Consider the following 25,569-nt stretch of genomic DNA (forward strand, 5'->3'; position numbering starts at 1 on the left):
CGCGTACTCTCGATACGAAGGTGAGCGCCCTAACCACTCGGCCATCCAGGCATGCTAGCAGAGCATAGCACAGCCTTGTATAGTATAGTGTAGCAAGGGGGTGGGAAAGTTAAGTGAGCGTGAGGAGGAGAGGTGTGGTGGTGAGGAGAAAGGTAAGGTGGAGGGGAGAGAGTACAGCGTAACACAGAAAGAATGAGAAAGAGAGAAAGAAAGAGAGACAGAGAGAACATCAAGGAAAGAGAGAGAAAGAAGTAGAGAGAGAGAGAGAAAAAAAAGATAGAAACAAAGAGGAAGCAAGCATCGCGTCGTCTAGCGACCAGATACCGCACCATCTGACCAAGCCGCGCATGCACAGTAGCTAAGCCACGCCCACCGACGGAAACATCGCGCGGAGCCTCCGCTCTATACTGCACAGCCTTGCTGCGTACTCCCGAGGAGTGCGTAGAAACCATCGTGAGTGGTGCAACGAGACGGGACACCAGAAAGGAACAGACGAGCAAATTAGGAATCGTAAACACAGAAGCACGGTATGTCTTACCAGATTTTAAAACCGCGATCCTAAATTTTGCGCGAGGCCGAGTTCACGTCCCTGCTTTTTGCATAATGGACTCGCCCGCTGCACCCCCGCCCCGTCAAGTGGAGTTGATCTGGGTGCCCGCGCCCTGCGGGAATCCTGGAAACGAGGCTGCCAACCTTTTAGCCCGAGGTTCTTTAAACCGGGCTCTGGCGGCCTCCGATCCGGGATTCACGAAGGAGCGCGCGCACAGTTTCAACGAGCTGACTCAAGCCTACAGGGCAGCGCGTCAGCTATATCCCCCACCACATACGTCCCTCAGCAACAGACAGGCAACCCTCTGGCGCCAGCTACAAACTCACACTCTTCCCTCTCCTCTCATTCTATCACACTATCACCCCCTCTTCCTCACCTCAGCCTGTACGATTTGCCCTGAACCTCACGCTTCTGCTATTCACATTAGAGGTGTGCACGGGCTCCGGGTAGCCCGAAAGCCCGAGCCCGACCCGGCCCGCGGGCCGGGCTCGGGCGGGCCAACGTGTTTTCACCTCGGGCCCGGGCCGGGCTCGGGCTACTTGGAGTTTTATCGGGCCGGGCTCGGGCCCGGTGCAAAGCCCGACTCAAGCCCGAAATATAGAGAATCAGCGGGAATTTTTTTCCATCACGCACACAGCGCCTTTTTTGCGACCGCCCTTTACCGCTTCTCCTTTCCATTCGCTACTTTAAACAAAAGGGGAGCAGGTAAAGCGCTGCCTCTATTTCACTCCGACAAACAGAGAAGTAACAGCACCTGAGCTGGTGACGGCGCCACGCGACTGTTCGCGTTAGATTTAAGGCCAAATCTCATATGAGTGAAAATGCACGCGACAGCGACGAGCGACCCGACGTAGATCGCCTTCGTGCAAGCTGACGCTTGCATGGGCATACCCCATACACGTGACGGCTTTGGCGAGCCAAAGCTATGGAGACATGTGGCGCAAACTAAATACGATAATAGGCAGAGGAACTGAACATATTACTAGAAGAGTAAAAGATAACCTCGAAATTTCCGGTGAAGAATTAGCGAATGCATTTAATGATTCCTTCCTTCGCAACATTCCATTATCTTCCGGAAGTGACAGCTTCCCCTACATGCAGCCGCGTTGTGAGCACACAATGTTTCTGTGGCCTACATCTGAATCGGAAATTATTTCAACTTACACTAGCTTAAAAAACAGCACAGCTACAGATAATGCGGAACTTCAGATCAAACCGGTAAAATTTGTCATTGACTTAATTGTACCTTATTTAACGCATATAATTAACAGTTGTATTTCATGTGCAGTATTTCCGCGTAGGATGCAGTGTGCTAAAGTTACAGCTATCTACAAGAAAGGCAACAAAAATGATATTGGAAATTACCGTCCAATCTCCATTCTCCCTGTGTTTTCAAAAGGTTTTGAAAAAATAATTTTAGCACGATTGATTTCATTCACTGACCGTTACAGCATTTTAACGGATTCACAGTACGGTTTTCGGAAAGATAAGTCTACTGAGCTGGCATTGCTCACGCAAAAAGAAATAATTCTTGAAATGTTTGAAAGTCAGAACTTGGTCCTTGGCATCTTTTTTGGATTTCACGAAAGTATTTGATCTTATTAACCACAACATACTAAATAAAAAATTGGAGCACTATGGCATTCGAGGAAAAGCTTTGTCGCCTATTTCATCTTATCTACAACATCGTTCACAGTTTGTCATGGTTAATGGTCACCCTTCTTCAATTAAACCAGTCAATGTGGGTGTACCACAGGGGAGCATTCTCGGTCCTTTTCTCTTTGTTCTTTATATTAACGACATTGTTAATATTGATCCTACGGCAAAACATATACTATACGCTGATGATACTAGCCTCTTTTTCGCTGGTTCGGATGTTGCATGTCTCTCGGATCGAGCAAATGAGGTACTTCATTCCATTCACTCGTGGGCTAGTAATAATGAGCTAAAGCTGAACATCAGTAAAACCAAGGCAGTTTTGTTTCACCCGCGAAACAAATGCCGTGCAGTCCCCCGATTAGTGCTCAACAATTCTGAAATAGAAGTTGTGAATAGTTTCAAAACGCTAGGTGTATTTTCCTCGACTAACTTGTACTGGGATGATCACATTAATTACTTGCTGAAAAAGCTGTCAAAAGTAATTGGCCTCATGCGTCGACATTGCTTGACTCTCCCTCTTTGAATTAACAATATTTTATACAATGCTCTATTTTCCTCTACTCTGACCTATGGTGCACTGGTCTGGGGGACGACAACAAAAGAAAATATAAAAAAAAACTTCTCTTACTTCAAAAGCGTGCAATACGCATAGTTTTTAAAGCTCCTTACCTAAGTCACACACAGGGCATGTTCGAAAAGCTTAAAATTGTAAGCGTACAAAGCATTTACAATTTCAGATTACTTCGGCAACACAAGTTGGAAACAAAAAAGAAAATTTCCCTTCTAAAGACATTGGCGAAATTGACAGAAAATGACCCTGCATACCACACACGCCATCCTGAAATATGAAAAATTCGAAAATGCCGCACGACTTATGGCAAGCAAATGCTCAGGTGCACATTACCTACATTACTAAATGAACTTGCCAGAGATGGTACGGACGTAGCTTTAATGACTTTGAATGAGTTACGCAATATGTATGTACAACTGTGATTGTTTCTTTTTGTCCAATGTACTACATATGTTTGTTACCTTGATTTGAAATTTAGCGAATTTCCAGTAGTTTTGATATGTACCGATTAAATATATCAATTACTAAGAATTGTAATATAGAAAAGTTCTTGTAGCTCTGATGTGTATGTATGGTTTTTCCTTTATTGATGCCTTAACGTACTTCCTTTGTGCTTTTTCTTTTCCTTTACGCGTTGCTTTCTACCTCTATTGTAATTTCACACCACTGTATGCCATAGTCTGGTGCACGGATCTAGTCAAGCCATTTCAGGGTTTTTGTCCGTGCACCAAACATCTGTCAGATGTTGAATAAAAATTGAATTGAATTGAATAGTACAAAAAAAACTCCATTGTTGCTGGCATGAGGCCGTCTACTTGTATTTTGTAATCTGTGTAATGGAGACCGTTCGTCGTGTGTCGTTTCATCATATTTCATATGCTCAATAAAATGCCAAATTACCGGAAAACGATGTTTTGTTTTCGCAACGAACCTTCAAAAAGCCGGGCCGGGCCAGGCCCGGGCCCGGGATTGTGTTTTCTTACGTCGGGCCGGGCCGGGCGGGCTCGCAGCCCTTTGCCGTCGGGCTCGGGCGGGCCTTGGACAAAGTCAGCGGGCCCGGGCCGGGCTCGGGCTCGGAAATACGGCCCGTGCGCAGCTCTAATTCACATCCTCTCAAACTGCCCGGCGGATCCTCCCCCGCGGGTCCTAGCACACCTAAGGACATGGAGAGGATTGGGAGACCCTACTGCGTTCAGAGGACCCGGTTACGCGGACCATGGCTGCCGGCTGGGCTGCCAGCGTCATGGACCACCACCAAATGAACGCTTGAGCGCAACGGGGTCGTGCGGGGGCCCGGGAGCTTGCGAGCTCCAAACTCCTCTGTTTATTCAATAAAGTTTTTTTTTTCTCTCTCTCTCTCTCTCACAGGCGCAAGGTTTCCTCCCGAGGAGGAAGACGCGCATCTCGAAGCTAGACGTGTCGGTCGACGCGGAGTACGAGCGGAGACGGGCCCGTGGTTCGTTGTACCAAGCTTTGCGCTTGGTGCTAACTGCCCCATTTTTTTTTTTTGCATTATAAACGTGAGTCATTTGTCGCTTTTGTAAGAGAGAAATACTACTTTTTCATCGCTTATGTCCTTATATGATGCGTTGAATGATTTTTGTGTGTATCCCATGTGTATCTACAACATGAAAAGTGAGTCATTTGTTGCTTTTGCAAGAGAGCAATGTCTGTTATTGCTCACGTTGTTATATGACGCGTCAATTTTTATTTGTGAGCGTAAGACATGTGTATCTATAACATGGAAAGTGCGTCATTTGTTGCTTGTGTAAGTGATGAATACTACTTTGTTATCGCTCATGTTATACGGTGAGTGAATAAACTTTATTAAAAGCCCGGGCGAGGCGGGGGAAAGAGGGGATTAACCCCTCTCCCGTCCCACTGTCCGTCGATGATAATGACGTCAGGTGACGGCTTGAAGCCCTTGGACCCGGGCGGCATCCTCGGCTTGCCGGACGGCCCAAAGTTGGTCGGTCAGCTGGTCGCTGGTGCGTCAATTTTGTTTTCGCGTGTGCGGTGAACCACAGGCGCAGATGTTTTTTTCAAGCGTATAAAACGCATTTCGCTTCTGTTCCCTCTTGTGTGTATCATTGCAATAATTAAGGTAAAAATACACTACTACTACTACTACTACTACTACTACTACTACTACTACTACTACTACTACTACTACTACTACTGCTACTGCTACTACTACTACTGCTGCTGCTGCTGCTGCTACAGATGTAATTAGACAACTTCGTTGAAGAAGAAGAATGGCATAGTTAACGTACCGATAATGTAACGTATTTCCTGAATCACTATAAAATCAAGCGTGCACTAATATCACGACGTAGGCTGCGCAATGCTATCGTTGCAGACTCTCCACATGTATAAAACCTCAGTTTTATCCGCACGACTCACTTGTGTAACTGCATATTTACACTATACGAGCCTGTCATTCTTTTTCAATGCTCTCGCTGTATCAAACGCCTGTTTTCTAATCTACACAGGAAACCCGTCCTCCGTCGCCGTTTCCCCGCGCTGTGGTTACAAACCGGGCACATAGTGACTGTGGCAGTTGTTTCAAGCTGTAATGCAATCGTCGCCAACGTAGCCCTTGTCACGCGTACGGAATTGATCGACTCACCTTCACCAGTCTAAAGCCGCTCCTATTCCTCAACGCTCGGTTGTCGTGGTATCACAGTGTGGCCCGCAGTGTATCACTTTCCTGGCAAACGATTCGCTGATGCCTGCTTCCTACGTGGCGACAGGGCGTACTTTTACGACGCCTCTAACACACTCCGCACACTTGGAGATCAGCACCAACGGCTTCTTCAACCGCATCCTGGCCGCTAATCCGAAACATCAGCTGCATTATACGATCTCCGGCTCCGTCTATTGTAGGTGAGGTGTTATCTTTGAGTTTGTGCGCCGTGACCGCTGGCACGGTGCGTAGAGTGTTAACGATATCATAGGCACTGCGTGAGGCTGTAGACGTTGTATGGTGTCGACAGATTTGCCAATACACGTCAAGAACTGTGAGAACTGTTCTTTTGATATGGCTGACATTGTTCATCAGCGTAATGGCGTTTCCAATAATTCCGCGGTATACCATGACCATGGTGGGATTCTTGCAGAGCTATACTAACTAAATCGTGGAAGGAAAATATGAAACATGTGCGAGGGATTAGCGAAAGAAAGACATACACGAGCGCTCCAGAGTTCACGCCATGATCTTAGACCAACTCGCCCACATCGCTATTCTTATCCGGAGCATAGCCACAATGATGAACCACCGGGACGAAGACGTCGCATGGCTTTTAGGTTAAAGCTATTGGCTGTTTTTTGCTTTAAACTCCGTAAATAGCATGTAAATTAATCTTAGCATCTTGCTTTATTTGAAACATAAATGTGTACATAATTAAAGGCAGTATACTTCATTCGGTATATTTATGATGCCATATGACTAGAGGTACCAATTAAAGTGAAGTAAAAGTGGACCTAATGTGAATTAAAGACCATTAAAATGAACCAAGATTGAATACAGCGAATCAATATACATTAAAGTAAATTAAGTGAATCAAGAGTGCTTAAAGTAAATTAAGAGCACCTTGCAGAACATACTCTTATCCTGTGATATGTTAATCTTTAGCTGAAGGCACCCGGTGACTTTTTTCTGCCAGTGCTTGTTCAAGGGCAATGTAAAGGAAACACCTTGCTGGCAGGTACAGAGAATGAACCAGCGCCGCCGAACCCAGCTATATATCTGATGCTCCGACGAACTAACGAGAATTGTTATAAATGGTCACAGAAGCGTTATAAATGACCAAACGATCCTCCTGACCTGACCCGCGTGCTGCGTCCTGCCATCTCACGTATACCAGCGAGTGCGACAGCATTAATAATATACGATAGAAGCCTCAGATACTATTAAAAAGCCAGTCTCGGCACCAGCTTCTGCGTCAAGGCTGTGTTATCGCGCATGTTTATCAAGGCCATTTGAAACAAGCCGCAAGGCGTGGGTCACCAGACTTCCTCTGCCGAAACGCGTTATCCGCTGTACACTCTTGCATTTTTTAATGATATCGCGAGAGCGTTGACCTCCACACATGGTAGCGTCTAATATAGGCGAGAAGTAACGATATTTCGTACATGATGTGCGAGCCACCGCCTGCATAGCCGATATCGGGCTTATCTGCGCGGTCATGTGTTCAGAAAGCTGTTGGAGCTGTTGTATCGCTGATCTCGTTGCTTTTCGCTGATATAGAAACTACCGTATCCTTGGGTCGACGCTCGCGCGATACTATTAGTAATAATTGTTGGGGTTTTGCACCCCAAAACCACGATATGATTATGAGAGACGCTGTAGCGGAGGGCTCCGGAAATTTTGACCACATGGGGTTTTTTAGCATGCACCAAACTTAAGCGCACGGGCCTCTGGCATTTTGCCTCCATCGATCTTGCGACCTTCAGGTCAGCAGTCGAGTACCATAACCACTAGAACACCACGGAGGGTGCGCGATACTGTTAAAAATTGCAAGGGTGCATATTAATAAATGCGAGTGTTTCTGCGCTACTCTTATGGCTCTAACTAGAAGCTCGCTTGTAGTACATAATATTTCGTTACTTGCCGTTGAGTGCAAACACAAAAACGCGCAATAGTTCTTCAATCGGAGATATTTTGGTGCCGATGGAAAATCAGCTTTCCGCGCCGTATGTGATTTCGTCGTAACTCTATACAGGTGTGAAGCCAAACAATATTGTGACAAGAAAACGGGTAACATTGCTCACGAAATCACTTAGCAAAGCTTCCGTTTTTTAAGAGCTGGCTCGCCAGGCTCTTAAGCTGGGACAAAGTCCCGCGCCGTAAGCGTAAGCTTAGTTCCAGAGGCGACCGCTACAGGTGCAGCTCACGCAAAAGAGAAGTCTTCTTCCTCTTGTTCTTCGAGCACCTTGATGATGACATTACCGCAGGCAAAACTACATATAGTATAGCCAACTGTAGCATGCGCACGCTCACGCGAAAGAAAAATCTTCTTTATCTTGTTCTTCGAGAGCCTTGATGATGATAATAACGCGGGCAAAACCACATATAGCATAGCCAACTGTAGCATGCGGCGCTCGCTCCACTCCGGCAGTGTGTTTCAATACTAACAGCATGAACGAAGAAGACAAGGCGGCGGAGCGGAGGGCTCTTAAGGCAGCAGCAGCACGGGCTCGCCGCTAAGACCCTGCGGTGAGAGCTCGCGAGGCCGCAGAGAGACGTCAGCATCGTGCGGACCCCGATATACAAGCCCGCGAAGCCGAAGCAGCGCGGAAGCGGCGGCAAGAGAACCTCGAAGAGGTACGGGCGCGGGATACAGCGGCCAAGCGCCGAAAGTGGTCGCTACCTGAAGTTGGCGCGCTTCAAGCGCGATTTCCTCGACCACACGTCCGGCCACAGCTGCGAGATCTGCCATCGCTTGTGGTTCGACAATAACCTGACCACAATCGCTACTATAACAACGTGTGACGTCTTTATATGACAGTAGAGGAATAGCACGGAGCATTCATGGTTTACCCGATTATCTGCGAGCCAGCTCCTCAATCATCATTCACTTCGTGGATATGGCGTGACCTTTTCTTCTTTTTTTTTTGACGCTCTCGATGACATATAGGAAATAGGCGGGATTAGTGTCGCGGTGTGCAATTTTCGGTCTCTACAATTGGAGTTGCAGTGCTTCTTTCTGTTCTGTTCTGTTCTGTTCTAACTTGCTTGCTGTGCAGAGGTTGAGTTTATATCACCTAGCGACTACTCCATTTTTATATGTTCCGTAGCCCCGAAAAATAAAACGGTTACCCCAAAACAAAAATGAACAAGAAAAGAAATACATAGCAAACTGAAGCAACGAAAGAAAATAACATGACAATGAACAGTTCATTTGCAGGAGTTCACTTTCGCAATAGAACGTTCACGCGCACACATTTCTGTCCAGAGAGAGAGGGGGAAGGAATATAGGAAAGGTAGGGAGGTTAAATAGACTACGTCCAGTTTGCTACCCTACACATGGGAGGGGAATAAGGAGTAAAAGAGAGAGAGAAGGAGGGGCACATTTCACAGCACACACACAGTGCAGGGTTTCACAGGCGGTCGCTTAATTCTGTTGCCGTCAAGTACTGCAGGAGGGCTCGTGTGGCTTTCTGGGCTGATGTGTTGTGAGACCAGGCTCCCAAGATCTTTCCTTCAGTAAAGGGCCGATCATCGAGTCTCCTCTAGGCACACTGGAGAGTCCGTCGATGTTGTTCAAATTGGAGACAGCGGCTCAAGAGATGATCAATATAGTCTCTAAACAGTCGCAGCTATTGCACATGGATGAACCTGCCACGCCAATGCGATAGCTGAACGAGTTGGCAAACGCTACACCGACCCACAGGCTTTCTGTCCAAGCTCTACCCCCCGTATAAGGACTAACACATCCACTCGCATATAGCTGCGCATGGCTGCTCATCACAAGCGCTTATACTATAGTTCAATGTCCACAAAGAAGTCTTTTAGGAAGATGTTCACTTTTTGCTGAAGATGCCTTTTAGGCCACGGTTCAAGTCACTTCTGTAAGTTGAAGGGGCGCCTTCCAAACTTGTTGGCTTTTTCTCCAACTTTTCTCTTTCCTTTGCGTAGCTTACGCGGACATGAAGAATCTCATCTTCATGTCCAACAGCGTTTAGGTGCGTCAATAGAGTCAGCGCAGGACACGTGGGCTGTATGTAGGTTGCGACGGCAAAAAAAACTTACTTTTTTATTTAGGAAGGATGAACTAACAAACGTGCTGTCAAATCGGTACATTTTTATTTTAATTTCGAAACCTTGCCCTTAGGCATAGGCTAAGACAATTCGGTAGTTCCACTTCTGTGTCATTTTTTTTAGTAACGAGCTTAAAGAACTTGACCTAAACATACGACTTCCCTCTCCCACTCTTCCTTAGGCCTACTTCTTTTTATTGCCCTCGTGGGTACTTAAGGTAGCCAACTAAACGCATGATTTAGTGATTTAGCATCCCTCATTCATTCTATAGCCGCTTGATTTCTCAACCTTGAATCCTGCTATCTTTCTTTTTTCGTCCTTTCTTTTCTTTCGCGGCCCAAGACGTATGCGGGGATATAAGGCGACTGGAAATCTTGATGTGAAAACGAAACGTCCACGACCGCACAAACTCTCTTTCGCAGTTCGACGAAGGCCGTCAACGTTGCGGCGTGAGCTTACGGTCATTTATTTATAGGGATTATCGCGTGCCACATCCATCACTTGTCTTGCAACCTCAAGATGAAAAGACGCAAACGTGCGAAGGAAAATATCCATTTCTGGTTTTTTTTCTACGTTTTGCTAGCACCCAATGAGAAAACCGTATACGCGAAACTTCGTTTTTTTTTTTTTTTTTGCCGCTTAAATGGTGAACCAGAAAAGGGTGAGTTCAGAAACACGTGTTAACGCTTGTCGGCGATCCCACTTCGTCAATCATCGTGTGAATTATTCGTCGTGTTGTCCCTGTAGCGGTGTATAATACTTATGTTGTTTTTATCCAGCTTGCGGGAGTCACGAGTGAGTTTGCATCTTCTGCAACGCAGATTGCAGAAAGTGTATATATCTAACGTGTAGTTTTGTTTTAATGCCTTTGAGATTTATTTAGCCGCACCTGGTGGTGATGACGTCACGGTGATTCACGGTGGAGAATGACGTCACATAGCACATATCTGCACCTCATAAGCATAAATACAAGTGTTCTTACCGCTATATTTTCAACTTTGAGCTTATCAAACAGACCCCCTGTGCGCCAACCCCTACACCGGAGGCTCCTAGAACATCTTAAACAATTCCCGCGTGCAAGAAAACGCGTTTAGACGTTTGGCGCGTTTTCCACAACGCCTACATGCATATCATTCAAGGAGGCACACTGAACCGCTTGGCGCGTTTTGACAAAGTTGAAGAAGTCGTTGAGTTGCCGTTCACTCGAATGCTGGCGCAAAGAAGTTCACTAATACACAATCAACAACGATGCTATAATCCCTGACTGGGGCAAACACCTTTAGATGGTTTCTGCTATATTTTATTTCCTGGGACTGGGCGCGTGGCAGTGTGGTATAGCCTTTGAAGAAAGCATAATGTTTGGTGGTTCGCAAATTTATAATAGAATATGTATTCACTTATGACTGTTGGATACATGATAACGGATTCGACAAGACACTGCTTTACTTCATACACAACACCGTTCTTAACGCACACATCTAATACATGCATACACACATGTATCATGCCTTAAGGGCAAGTCTAATTGCAATAAAAAACACGCATTGCCGTCTTGATGTTCTCGCGCCGGCTTGAATTGACTTCATTAATTTAACAACGTATGTATCGCTTCAGCAAGGTCCTCATCTGCACAGAATACTACGTGTTCAGACATTGAAAACAGCAAGCTTCGAGAGCTTTTCCCGCATCAAATTGGCTCAAATATTGCGAAGTACTCTGAAATCACACGGTGTCAAACTTGCACAACCTTACTCAGGTTATTATCAATGCGTTATTCAAACACTTTAGTGTTTAGGAATTTTGAAATTAATGCACTTCACTTTGCGATGACGTATCAGCGCTCTAACGAAATAGCTGCTACGCCCTCCTTTATAGAGCTTCTAGAATGCCAAGTTTCGGTAATATTCGTTATCCAGTGTCGTGCAACTGGCAAATAAGACCATTGGTTCGCCAACCCATAGCTGTAACGAAAATTAGCATGACCAGTGCTAATTTTACCAGGCATAGCTGGTAAAATTTCTCTGATGACCACACGAGTGAGGCAACTATTCGCGGCACCTCGTATCTAAGACATGACCCGAACAATAACCAAACACGATGCGTTCCACCTCTCGAACACGAAGCAGAAAACTTCTTCTGGATAACGTCTAGCCCTGTCGTACGAGCGTAGAAACTTGGCAAGCACGGAAGGGGTTTTAAAGCAACTTACGCAGATAACTTGCTTTAAACAACACTTCATTATTTCGTAGCAGTTAACCCTCCATGCACATCCACACTGCAGGGTAGCAAACTGTAGCTGACATTTCCGGCCTTCTCTTCTGCCCCCCTCTATCTCTTTCTGGTTGTGAGAAAAGCCGCAGTGAAGACCATCGCATTATTCCTGGCAATTTTCGTTACCTCACCTTGCACCTAACACCTAAAGACACGATGACTCGCACATTTCGCCCCTTATAAGATAGTGAATATTTTTAACCTTAAGGTTCCTTTCCACATTCGGTACGCATATACTTATACATAATGCACCAATGCCCATTCATCATAAGCCTATCTAATGTTCATTGCAGAGCGCAGGCCATTCCAAATGATAGTAAAGTTACCCTTCCTTCAACAATCTAATTCCATTTTATGCGTGCTGATGTCTAAAATGATCAGCCCCTCTAACCGTCTGTCGTGCTAGGCTATGCTACCTATTCCTTGATACTCATTCTGACGCTCTCACTGACCATCGGTTATCTGTCCTACGTATTGTATGACCTGCCCAGCTCCATTTTTAAAGAATGAGGCTTCCGATGTTACATGAGATTAGTATGTCAGAAACAGAAAGAGCCACTTTGCTTCAGTGAACACCACATTATGCCGCATCCTAGAACCGTGGGCATGCGCCTCGAAGACGCAGAAGGCAACAAAAGCATTGATGAAGTAGTTAAAGTTAACGGGTCTGTGCGACCGCCTATATACTTGATGTTCTCCCAAAATCTGCACTTCATTCTGCTCATCTTTTCTCTTTTCTTCTGTCTCTCTTCTCAAACCTTTATCTCTCCCCCTATGCATGGTAGAAAACCGGACGTACGTCTGGTTAACTTCCCTACCTTCTCCTTGCTTCTCTCTCTCTCTCACACATACACAAACATATACATGGTCTAACCTAAACGTAAAAAAATAATCATTTAAAGAGCTTAATGGCCCGATGTACTACGTGTACAACGCACCCATCGGGGCACAGGTACTACCGCTTGTCATCGACAGTCTTTTCTCTCAGCCGCGGTTTTTTTTATTGCCCCACTACATAAAAAAAGAACATTACAAATGCAAGAAATACTTGTAAAACCGTAACATCCGTGTTGCGAGTGGTAGAATAGAAACCTCTTTGTGTAACCGCAGCTGTGACTCACGGTTCCAGCTATAGAGAACAGCTGCACGCAGCGTCGAGTCGCACCAGTGGGAGTCACATTACTTGACTATTATTTCTGTACGTTTGACAAATGCGATTGCCTGGCTGTAGCTTATAGGTTCACGCACTTTGGTTATAACTGCCGCACAATCCGTCCAGACATAACGGAAGAAAGAGTGCGTGGGTGCCGACGCTAGAATGATGCTTTGGCACTGTCTATAACAACGTACGTGACCTATAACTTATAGGTAGTTTAGACATAATCTAAGGGGAAGAATTGCGCAGTTTTATTCTGTAATTATCTGAAGTCATGATAAAACTTTGCGTTTATGGTTCCCTCTGTCTTTGGTGAGTACCAGCTGAATAACTTGCAGCAAATTATGAGACGTTTCTGAGCATGCATGAAATAACCGTGGTTTTTCGTGCTCTACAACACATGGCCGTTTCTTATTTTCTGTCATTTATGATTCCCCCGCATGTAATACCACAACAGGGATGCATAAGGGTTAGTAAATGATGATGATGATGATGATGATGATGATGGTCGCATACTAATTGATATCCTCGGAGGTGTACCTCGCAGTCATTGTCCACAACTTTTCTCTACAGAGGACACAAAAGCAGCTCTTTTATAACTTGTACATACGTTCACTATTGGCCTTATGATCAAAACAGATACTCATTTGCAGTTGTTACGGGGGGTTTATTGAGGATTCTACGAGAGCGACGATCGTAGCAGCAGCGCGCAGGGCGTAGCCAGAGAGCCAATTGTCGGTCTGTGCCAGCCGATGGCGATGGGCCTTCATGCTTGCCGATCTTCTTCCTCACAATCACCCGCAATCACAATCACAATCACTACGACGCGGATGTCGTAGTCCTGGATTCGGAGAGCCCAACGAGCGAGGCGGCCTGACCGGTCCTTCAGGTTCGACAACCAGCAAAGAGCGTGGTGGTCCGTTACGACGTCAAAAGGACGACCGTAAAGATAGGGGCGAAATTTCTGAAGAGCCCATATGATAGCCAAGCACTCTTTTTCTGTGACGGAGTAATTGGTCTCAGGTTTCGTGAGCGCACGACTGGCATAGGCGACCACGTATTCGGTGTTGGCGTCCTTACGTTGTGCGAGCACAGCACCAAGGCCAACACCACTGGCATCAGTGTGAATTTCTGTCCGTGCGCTGGAATCGAAGTGGCGCAAGATTGGCGGAGACGTAAGCAGGCGGCGAAGAGTCGTAAACGCGTGATCACAGGCTTCCGACCAGGTAGACAGTTCATTGTCGCCGTGGAGAAGTGCATTCAGGGGTGCGATGACATTAGCGAAATTGCGAACGAAGCGTCGAAAATATGAGCATAAGCCAATAAAGCTGCGTAGTGCTTTCAGGGTAGTGGGCTTTGGGAAATCGGATACGGCTCGGAGTTTAGCAGGATCGGGGAGAATGCCTTCTTTGGAGACAACGTGGCCTAATATAGTCAGTTTTCGAGCCGCAAACTGGCGCTTTTTCAAGTTAAGCTGCAGGCCAGCATTCTGGAGACAGGTCAAAACTTGATGTAAACGGTGCAGATGAGTCGAAAAATCTGGGGAAAAGACGACAATGTCATCAAGATAGCATAGACAAGTGCGCCACTTCAGGCCGCGCAGGATGCCGTCCATCATGCGTTCAAAGGTCGCGGGCGCGTTGCAGAGACCGAACGGCATTACAGTGAATTCGTACAATCCGTCTGGTGTTACGAACGCCGTTTTCGAACAGTCAGCGTCAGCCATTGGCACTTGCCAGTAGCCAGAGCGGAGATCCAAGGAAGAAAAAAACTCCGCACCCTGCAAACAGTCCAGGGCGTCATCAATACGGGGTAACGGATACACATCCTTTCGGGTAATCTTGTTAAGCCGTCGATAATCGACGCAAAATCGTATGGTACCGTCTTTTTTCCGAACCAGGACGACTGGAGAGGCCCAGGGACTGTTGGAGGGTTGAATGACACCACGTTGCAGCATGTCTTTCACCTGCTCATCGATAACGCGCCTTTCGCTCACCGATACTCTGTAAGGACGCTGTCGAATGGGCGCAAGGCTTCCAGTATCGATGGTGTGCGACACAGCCGTCGTGCGGCCAAGCGACGTTGCGTGGGAGTCAAACGAGGATGAGAAGCCTTCGAGCAAGCGAAGAAGCTGGTCGCGCTGCGTCGTCGTAAGGTCGCTTGCATTAGTTGGTGTGAAAGACCGCGGCAGTGACTGAGGAGGTGAGGTCCTCAAGGGCGGCCAGGTCAGCGGAGTCTTCCATGATGTCGAAAATTGAAGAAGATGGCAGTGGTTCGGCTCTCCCTAGGCTTTCACGGCGGCGCAGGGTGACTGGTGCGGCCGTTGGGTTTGACACGTACATCACAGAGGTGCCAGAATTGAACTGAAGGACGGCAAACGGCAGTGGTAGTGATCGGCGGCGAAGTAGAAGGTCAGAGGGTGCGAAAAACAAGGTGCCGTCGTTGATAGAAGTACAAGAGATGCTGACAAGAGCAGTAGACTAGGCCGGTATAACGGTGTCTTCGGAAACTGCCATTTTACAACAAGAGTCTGCGTGGTCATTGATAATATCTGATGAAAACGGAAACAACTCGATTTCGGCGCGGGCGCAATTGATGATCGCATGATGCGTAGAGAGAAAATCCCAGCCTAATATTACGTCGTGAGAACATGATGGCAACACGATGAATTCGATGACATAGACGACATTCTGAATGACGACACGGGCTGTGCAGGCGCCGGACGGCTCGACGTGCTGTGCGTTGGCGGTACGAAGAGATAGTCCAGAAAGTGGTGTCGTCACTTTTCCGATTCGGCGGCAAATGCGGGCATCAATTGCTGAAAGAGCAGCGCCAGTGTCGACGAGGGCTAGCGTCCGTATTCCTTCTATGGCGACATCAATGACGTTCTTCGGGGAAATTTGAGGCCTTAGACATTTCGCTGGCACCGCAGTTCTTGCCTCCTCAACTGCGCTAGTTAGTTTTCCTGGCGCAGAGGGCTCCGCCGTCGTTGCATGGGTGAAAGGGAACGGCGGTGAGGAGAAGGCGAACGGCGGGAGGAGAATGGTGCCTCAGCGACAGGAGCAGATTCGTGGTCGTCCGAATAACTACGGCGGGGCTGACGTGGCGCATACGTGACCCATGGTGGACGCATATTGTTCGAGACGTTCGGTACACGAAAGCGACAGTAACGTGCCACATGCCCAGGAAGACCACAATGAAAACAGATAGGACGGTTGTCTTCTGTGCGCCAAGGATTTTCAGCTCGTGCGTACTGTACTGCTGGTCGGGCGGGTGGAGATACTGGCGGGCGCATATGTGGGCGACGTGGGCCGTAACTTTGTAGCACAGGCCTCGAAGCGACTTCAGCGTACGTCAGAGGAGCAGCAGTTGGAGCCTGAAGGAGAGAAGGTGGAACTTGATCGGCTACCTGATCCCTGATGATGTTCTGGAGAGCTGGCGCCAATGGAGAACTCGACTGGCCGTGAATAAGCGGCATCAGCGAAAGCTGACGAGCGACTTCTTCTCGAACGAAATCCTTAATCTGTTGCAGCAGGGACGTGTGATCGGGAGCAACAGCCAAGCCGGACATTGAAGTCGCGGGTGGTAGAGATTGGCGGGTGGCTGCACGTTGTTTGCGCAGTTCATCGAAGCTTTGGCAAAGGCTGACTAGGTCAGACACTGTTGATGGGTTCCTCGCCAGCAGCATCTGAAAGGCATCGTCTTCGATTCCTTTCAAGATATGCCTAATCTTCTCGGCATCGGTCATTGCTCCATCAACGCGGTTACATAGGTCGAGAACGTCTTCTATGTAGCTTGTGAAATTCTCACCGCTCTGCTGCGCACGAGCACGCAAACGTTGCTCAGCTCGAAGCTTGCGAACGGCGGGGCGCCCGAATACCTCCGTCACGTGAGTTTTGAAGGCAGCCCATGTCGGGAGGTCACGTTGGTGGTCTCGATGCCACACGCTGGCGACACCGCTCAAGTAAAATGACAGGTAGTTGAGCTTTCCTGTGTCGTCCCAGCGGTTTATCACGCTCACTCGTTCGTATTCAGCGAGCCAGTCTTCCACATCTTGCTCTTCTGCACCGCTGAAGATTGGTGGGTCGCGTTGAGGGAACGGGCCAGGGCAGAGCACGGTAGTCACCGTGGCACCGGGTTGTTGCTGCTGCATTGGTCCACCTTCTGTCATTGTAGAGGCGGGCTTGAGTTTCCCGTTGCGTAGTTCCAGATTTGCTTACCCAGCACCTCCACCACTTGTTACGGGGGGTTTATTGAGGATTCTACGAGAGCGACGATCGTAGCAGCAGGGCGTAGCCAGAGAGCGAATTGTCGGTCTGTGCCAGCCGATGGCGATGGGCCTTCATGCTTGCCGATCTTCTTCCTCACACAGTTTACACTTTTTACAGAGATCTTTCTGACTCTTAAGCACATGAAAGGAGCAAAAGCTTTTGCAAATTATTTTGCCAACAAAAAGCTTTTTTAAGTTTTATTAAACACAAACACTCCCTCTACGTCGCGAACGACTATTCATTCGCTCACCAGAGCACCGTCTTTTAGCGAGTTGGTGTTTATCATGTCATACAAAAAAACACACTCCTGCTAAATGTTGTCCAACCCGACGCACTATTTTCCATGAAGTGCTCCATGTGCGCCACTGTTGCACGTATACATCACTTTTTAAAGTCCCATTTTCTTTTCTCACATGCCCAATGTTCTTACCCATCATGTTAGTAAAGTCATTTTTGTGTTGTTAATTACCGAAGTTTAATTAATGTTGAAATTGTTTTTGTACGCTGTGACTTGATAAATCAGTGAAACTGTTCCTGCCTCGTTACTATATTTGATGATCTTAGTCCTCCGATGTGATACACTTATAAAGAAAGCACGCATAGCCATCTGTGCCTTCGCCTATGACAACTCGAAGATGAAAGCCGTCAGGTGTGGTCAGTCCCGCGGACGCAGCTTTGCTTTTATTTTTATTTTTTTTAGTGGCGCAAACGCCACAAAGACAAACTGCCACGCTTGAGAGGGTTTTTAGTACCACACACCGTATTTTCGTCAACTGACCCTTCTCACGAAGCTTCCTTCTAGACTACTCAACACTGCTTGTAGTTATCATCTTGCTAAATTTTAAGGTCACCCATAACTATGCCGATTCTAATAAGCATGTGCTTCTTGTAAGTAATATTTGGTGATGATGAACAAGACATCGCCATCTGCAGACTTGAAGCTGACGTGGTACGTTCCCTGCGCATCCTTCTGCACTTAATGCTTTCCAATGTGACCTATCTGCGAGTTCGCACATTTTGACCTGATATACGTGACGCACAAAACACAAAGGCAAAATGAAAGCGAAGTGACACGCAGCGCTAATAGCAAACTGCGTATCTCTGCGTCTTTCCCTGTTTCGTCGCTTTTCTTGTGTTCCGTACGTGTAAGACGTCAAGAATAAAAGCATAGAGATTGTATCTCCTCTTCTGATATAGTCTTCAAGAGGTGGAAATCTCTATTATGTGGTGAGAGCTGGTCTGTGGGATACTAAAATGCAAAAAGGCGCGTAACCACCACAGAAGGACTCGAAACAGAAGAGAAAAGGAGGTCTCTAGCAGCAACGGCTATTTCAGTAAGCATGCACCAACCAGCCCAGAAAAAAGTAGTACTGAGTTATAGTTCTTCTGTAGTGGACCCTGCCTTCTGTTCTCCTCTTTATAATACGGGGCAGTCGCTGCTAGTGACGCCCCATTCTGTTCTCTCTCGAGTCCTATGGTGGCTACGCGTCTTTTTGTATTTCGGTAAGCATCTACCAGCAAGCCCAGCAGCAAGTATTACTAAGTTAGATAGGAAAACCTGAAGGTATTTGCCCGTGCTACTCAAACGTGCGCATCTATACTCATCGAATGCGCGATATATCCGTGATCTCCGGTATAAACATTACACGTGATTGACATGTAATGCGTTTCGATCAACTTCAGTAATGGCTGGTTCCGCCTGATGTGACGTCGCAAAGAAACAATGTGTGCTTCAGAAGCGCTCGTGTGACATTCTTCTTGCTCATCTTTGGGGCACCGCATACACATTCGTGTACAAATGGCAAAACAATGAGATTAAACTTCCTAGCATATTGGATTTACAACTTATTAGTACATTAACAGCTACTTCATAGCGAGCGTTCGGTGAGACTTAAGTTTTAAGTCTGAGAGAGGCCTGAGAATGGTCATAGCCGTCAGTATAACCTTCCATACTAATGCTATATACTTTTGCGGGTTTCGTTGCGGCAACTGCCTGTATATGAGATGAAATATACCAGTGCCTGCTATGTTTCTATCTCTCTTTTTTGGCACACATGCAAATACTGGGCAGTCATCAATTTGCGGACAAATAGTAGAGAAAATGAGCGATTGTTTGGGGGCAAGGAAAATATTAGTGCAATATTGCAAGTATGGTGATATCGAAATTATTGTAAAATGCATAGAGAATAGAGCAGACGTTGACTCGGGTTATATTGATAGCACTCTCGAGGACTTCCCCTTCATTGTAGAAAGAATAGCCTAGGTTTTTTTTTTCCTTTTCTACAGGGGCAGAGTTCTCTTGTAACCATTATTTAAAAGCGCAGCTGTAGTGACCAAAATATTGTATGGTCAACCTATAGAATGAGAGGGAAATGACTTAGGCAATGCATAAGTATGAAAATACCGAGCAACGACATGCATAACAAGTTAATTAAAGCAGAGCTTTTTGCATTCAGATAACCTTTGATGATATCACATTATAAAATTGGGCATTGCGTTGTTCGCGCAATTTTTTTTTTAATAAGCGGCCAATTTGAACACAACAAGACGATGTTTCTCAATGCCAGCACCACAGAATAGGTGCAGTAATCAGTGTCGTTCAGTAACACTGAGCCGTGCCGCAACAATCTCAGTCACCATCAGGTTTCAGTTAAAATTTAATCCTAACAGTATTTGGCTTCAATTACGTCATGCAGCATTACGAAGTGCAACGCTTCTTGCTGGTCTTCTCGAGTCCGCCTATAGACATGGTCAAGGCGCTGTTATGAGATCCGTATAAACACCGATGACACAAAGGAAACAACGAAAAAACTCACTTCTGTCAGCTGTACATGAACACTGGGGATTTCAATCGGCAAACCTGTTCTCAGCACGGTAAGCGTGCCAGTACAAACCGTACACTGCAACATACAGCGTCGCGTGCCTTCGGCACATGACGTCTCCCCTCCCTCTCCCTCCTCCTCCTGCTCTCCCACAAGGGAGCAAGAGCTGTTCACATTCGCGGTCACGTCTTTATCGCGGCGGTTCTCAGCGTGCGCCGAATGGTCGGAAGGCATTCCCCTACGTGGGCACGCGGGGCTTAGCCCCCAAAGCCTTCTTCGCCAATCTCCAAATTCCCGGCGCAGCAGGTATACGCAATGCCAGCATTGCTGTGACACAACGATGCTTCACGCATACGTGTGGTGGGTGTCGCAAAGGCTCGCCGCGGGGGAAATCAGAAAATCAGCTGGATTGCTTTTTTGATTTATGAGGCAATAGTTAACACCTCGTCCTCGCTGACAGCACCCTAACGACCAACTCGACGCTCGGACTGCTTAAATGCGACACGATGACGACAGTCGGACATTTGAGAGCGCGACGAATCGCAGGATTTGTTTTGTCATTATGATGGCAAGTAGTGAGTGTCGAGTGGATGTGTGGCGTCGGCCGATGGTATTGAGCCGGTGAGTGCGCGTGCGGGTAAGTCGACGAGCAGTCTTCCTACACATTTCTTCGGCGCCCACATCGCTAAGGAATCGTCGGTGCTTCGTTGTTTCTGATCAAGTAAGAAGTCCTTCGATACCGCCGTACTGTTTGCATTCGTATAGTCCAACCCCCTGAAAAAAAAATAAGAAAAGAAAGCATGACGTACAATACTGCTCAATCACCATGTTGTTTTATGCGAAAATAAATCTACTTTAGGATGTAAATAACATTTGATGTTGTGAAACATTAGCAAAAGTTTTGATACTAGGAGTATTTCAAACAGTACTCGCAGTCTTCACTGATAGGGTGAAGAGTAATCAGTGTGATTACATAGTTGATTGTATAACTGAAAGGAACGATTTGTTCATTTTGCCAGCTTTCATTTGTGTATTGATAGGAATATTACTGTACCGCTATCAGCGCTAGCTAGATATAACCATATAACTACGCGTTCATATTATGTCAACATCACAGCCGATAGATTTGGAAATCCGCTTTGATATCGCGTCACTGTCCAATACACCATTGTACACTGTATAGTCGGCAAAAAAATAACGTTGTGGAAAAGTTATCCGAAATGTATTCCTGTGCGACGAGTTGCGACTCAGACTGAATAATTTTACATAATCTACAAGGACTACCAAGAGTTCAACGCGTCTGCATCTTTAAAGAAGCCATCTGATGGATTAAAGATGATCAAGGGGCCCCGTGAAACAAAACGCTCTGCTAAGTAATCCATGGTGACCAAGTCTGGAGGGTTGAAAACGCTATTTCTTTAACATAACTTAAATTGTGAAATGAGTTCCCCAGTGCTCATAATGGGAAATGACGCGTGACATTGGAAGAGGTCACAGGGTTTGACGTTTCATGCTCTTCATGAAGTCTTTATATCATATTATCCCTTTGCTTGGGCTTTTTAGACATTTCTCATAGATCCACATCGCAATTCTAACTTTTTTGCAAGCATTTCCCTTGACGAACCAGAGGTGCGCCGGGCCACATGTATCAACATAAATAATGATTCAAATTTTCGTGGTTTTATTACTCGGACATAAGTATATGAAGAGGATTAAGCTCCCAAATCAAAGTGACCTTATGTGAGACGCGTAATCTGTGGCTCCGGAATGTTTTGACCACCTGTGGCTCTTTCACGCCAGCCTAAAGCGCGGTTATGCGAAGTTCTTTTTTTTTCTTCCTCCCTTGCTAAAATGCAGACTACGCAGCCGGAAAATAAACCTGCTACTAAAAAACCATAGCCATTTAACTACGGCAGCTGGATTTAACCAGTTACGACTGAGGCGTACAGGGAAACACAATACTCTATCTATCTGAAAACTTGAAGGCTTCCTCTTGAATGCATACTTCATGCCAACACGGCTGTGAAAGAAATGTCAGACTTACTTGAAGTAAGAGGACAGTCAACTTGCAAGCTCGAAGTGTTCGCATTCAAGCAGAATGATTCACTTAAAAACCCCCCTCGCAAGAAAAATATCAGAGCTACCGCAGGTAGCAGAAGAAGCAAAAATAAGGATCCAAAACAAAAGTAATTCACAGATAGCTGTGGAATACAAACTTCGGTTGGTGCTGTGAGCATTTAGTTTACGGAAAGTGCTTTGGTGAGCAAGTGCTGTGACCATGTGCTCATAGCATCGAATAGCCCCGGTCATATTACCGGGCGAAAGTTTGCCTGCATACAAAGGGCTGAATTGTCACTCCTAGTTATGATATCTGTCTGAATTTTCATCTTGCAGAGCTGTAGACCAAATGATGACTACGCTGAATAGCACGTGCCTCACCATGGTAAGGTTTACATATAATATTATTTGTTTTATCTTTCCTCATGAATAACTTATGTCACTGTATCCAGGTGTACGAGCAGTAAGCTTTATTCACAAGTTAAATTTTCTGCTTTGCTCTTCACAGCACGTATGTACATCGGTGCACTAATTTGTGAGAAATGTGTAAATAAATGCATACTTGGAAAACCAGCGTTATGTAAATCAAATGACGTCCATGTAGCCAGTAGTTAATCGCTATTCTTCTGGAATTCAAACAAGTTTGATTATGTATACACCTTCACAAGGCACCATACGTCACTAAGGACTGTAATATTTTTTATATTTAACGGACACATTGACCTGGCTAGTTGATGCGGATCGATAGCAGTAGGTAACGCGTCGTTTCGACAAAGACAAAAACTTATACAAAGCTCCTTCCAAACGAATGAGCTGGCGTTGTCGAGTGTGCTTTTACTTCCCAATTCACAAACGCTCCACAACCCAAGTTAAAGTTTAAATTGTCAATGAGGTATTCTCCCATCTAAACATTAAATATTTTAATAACCGTTCATTTCTCGCCATCTTTTCCTACTTGTTTATCAAAAAGATTAATATTAATCAGCGCATGTGATGGCAGGCACCTTAAACTCGGCACGAAGGCAGACAATTTTTTTCAATAAATGTATTGAACATAGTCGTATTGAAGGACGGGTTGGTGCCTAAGTGTGTATCCGGCTACTCATCTTCTCTGACATAATAATTTACATCAGGAAGTTGTCAATAACCACAAAAAAGTACAAAGTTCAATGGACATCATCATTTCTAATCTTGTTACTGCTACATAACTACCCACGCACCAACAATGTATACGCGTCATAAATGTTCGCACGCCCGAAACCTCCAAGCTTTACAGTTTAGCATGACAATTAATATGACAATGTAATCTGAGAGGAAAAAAATCACAGCATATCCACGGAGTGAATGATGATGAGTGGGCGAAGCTGCGGAGGTTCATCGGTAAACCGTGAATCTTCCGTGAATTCTGCCCAACCGACGTGAGATCGGGCGCGTTTATACTAAAGGTTCGATGAGTTATGACGACTCGCAGCTCACTTTAATTTTACATGTACGCTGTGAATTTTCATCGTTTAGAAAACCATTGCTTTAGAAAACACCTTGCGTCTTTCGTTAAGCAGCTGGCGTCTTTTTCGTTTTGCTTTAGAAACATCTGGCGTTCTTTCGTTCTGCTTTTACAAAACATCTGGCGTCTTTCGTTGGTTTATTTCATAAATCAACGGCGTTTTGAACAAAATTTTTATTGTTTAATCATGCACAGGAGAAATCTCACCAGGCACTACCTTGGAGGTAAACAATGGCTGCTAATGGGAATGAGAGACAGAAGAAGTCGGCTTTTAGCTAACACTTACACTTCTACTTCTACTAACGTTTCCTACTGGAACATGCCAATGGCTGCTAATGGGGAATGAGAGACAGAATTCGGCTTTTAGTTAACGCGCACGCTGCGAATTTTTTATTGTTCAACAACGCACAGGAAAAATCTCCCACCGGCACCACCTTGGAGGTCAAAGCGTAAGACTTGTTACGGACTACGACTACTACTACTACTGCTACTACGACGACGACTACGAGGGACGAACGGGTGCCGCCTTAAGGAGCTTCGCCCCTAAAATGCCGTTCACCTAGCCAATATTGCGATTTGTAACCTATCTTAACGTGGAAAGAAAATGTGTGATTTCCTGTTCCGTCGTTTGTTTGTCTTTCTACGACGCCTACATCTCTCACGTTGCGTTGCGTATATAGTGAGGCGCATCTACGGTATTAGAGGACGACATAACGCAAGTCAGTCCCATCAGCTTTTTCATAAGCATTTATAATGCATGACGAGTGGACGTGGAGATGGCCAGAGGGTTATTGAACGCGGCATCTCCTGAAAATTACACTACAGCCGGTATGGCACGTTCGAGAAGCGTCTCTATTCCGAAATTCCTCCACGAGCCAGCGGCAGGCCAATTCTCGCTTCGTCTATACAGCCATTATCGCCTCTGTACACCGTCGTCTTTACACATTCAAGTGCGTCTGGAGCGGTAAACACTGTAATTTAAAAGTGTCACGTTCAACGGCTTCTTCCCTGTTCTGCCTACAGATGGCCATTTCTAACGCTCTCTGGGGGCTGGCGACGTAGCATACAAAATGAGCTCGTGGACATGCTAGTCCGACGTTAACGTCAGGCCTTGTTAAGAAATGCATAAATGTCCCCCCGCCTTGCGACAACCCTGGCGTCGCAGTCTTTTATATTTTTTTTTCTTATTTTGCCCTAGGATGACGACTTCATTCGACGATATCGCGAACACGGTTACCATCTTGCACGATTGTGCTTGTACGCACTTATGTTTCAGGTTGGATTTTTTTTTTTACAAAAATCGAAGAAGGTATGATTCGTTGCGTAAAATATGTCAGCATTGTTTTTTTTGTAACAGAACTTCTTGTTGGGTGAGTTGGTATCGGTTCATGTTATAAATGCTCTAGGCGCGAAAAACACACACGTCACAAGAGAATACGATGGTCCTGTCCCGTCGACTTCTCAAGTGGTGTGTGTGTTTTTCGCGCCTAAAGCAGTTATTATGTCGTATTGTGTTGGCGATGTGAACTGAACTTCGTCGTGTATGCTGTGTTTGTTGCTTCTTGTATGTTTGTAGGTTTGCTTTATTTCGGAGTCAAACCCCGATTCCAGAGATTCGTAGCGCGCCTTTCTTTTGTGGTCAGCATAAAACGACCAGTGAACCCGAGTTTGCCACTCGAGGATGCGAATGCTCGCGTTCAATAAAGCGACTGTCGCTTTATGAATGTTTTTCGGCTGATATACAAAATAAGGCACTTTAAGTCATACTGAACCTTGAACATTTTTTTCCCTTAACCTTGTGAATGCAGCTGGCTTGTATTTGCTTCCTGCCATGGTGTTACACAAGGACGCATAGTCCTCACACCGAGAAGGTTGTTTGCCAAGCTGAGAGCACTCTACGACTGCACTAAGCTGGCACTTTTCGAAGCCGATCACAACAACACC

General features: G+C 45.9%; 1 long non-coding RNA gene across 1 annotated transcript in view; it reads left to right on the plus strand.

Moving 5' to 3' along the window:
- Positions 1-25,569, plus strand: part of LOC119386885 (uncharacterized) — a 28,165-nt gene extending 2,596 nt beyond the window's left edge. The window contains exons 2-3 of the long non-coding RNA XR_007415372.1: positions 22,458-22,506; positions 25,434-25,569. This is a non-coding gene — a long non-coding RNA (uncharacterized LOC119386885). The remainder of the gene's footprint in view (positions 1-22,457; positions 22,507-25,433) is intronic.

Source organism: Rhipicephalus sanguineus, chromosome 3, assembly GCF_013339695.2.
Source record: "Rhipicephalus sanguineus isolate Rsan-2018 chromosome 3, BIME_Rsan_1.4, whole genome shotgun sequence".
Classification (NCBI taxonomy): Eukaryota; Metazoa; Arthropoda; class Arachnida; order Ixodida; family Ixodidae; genus Rhipicephalus; species Rhipicephalus sanguineus.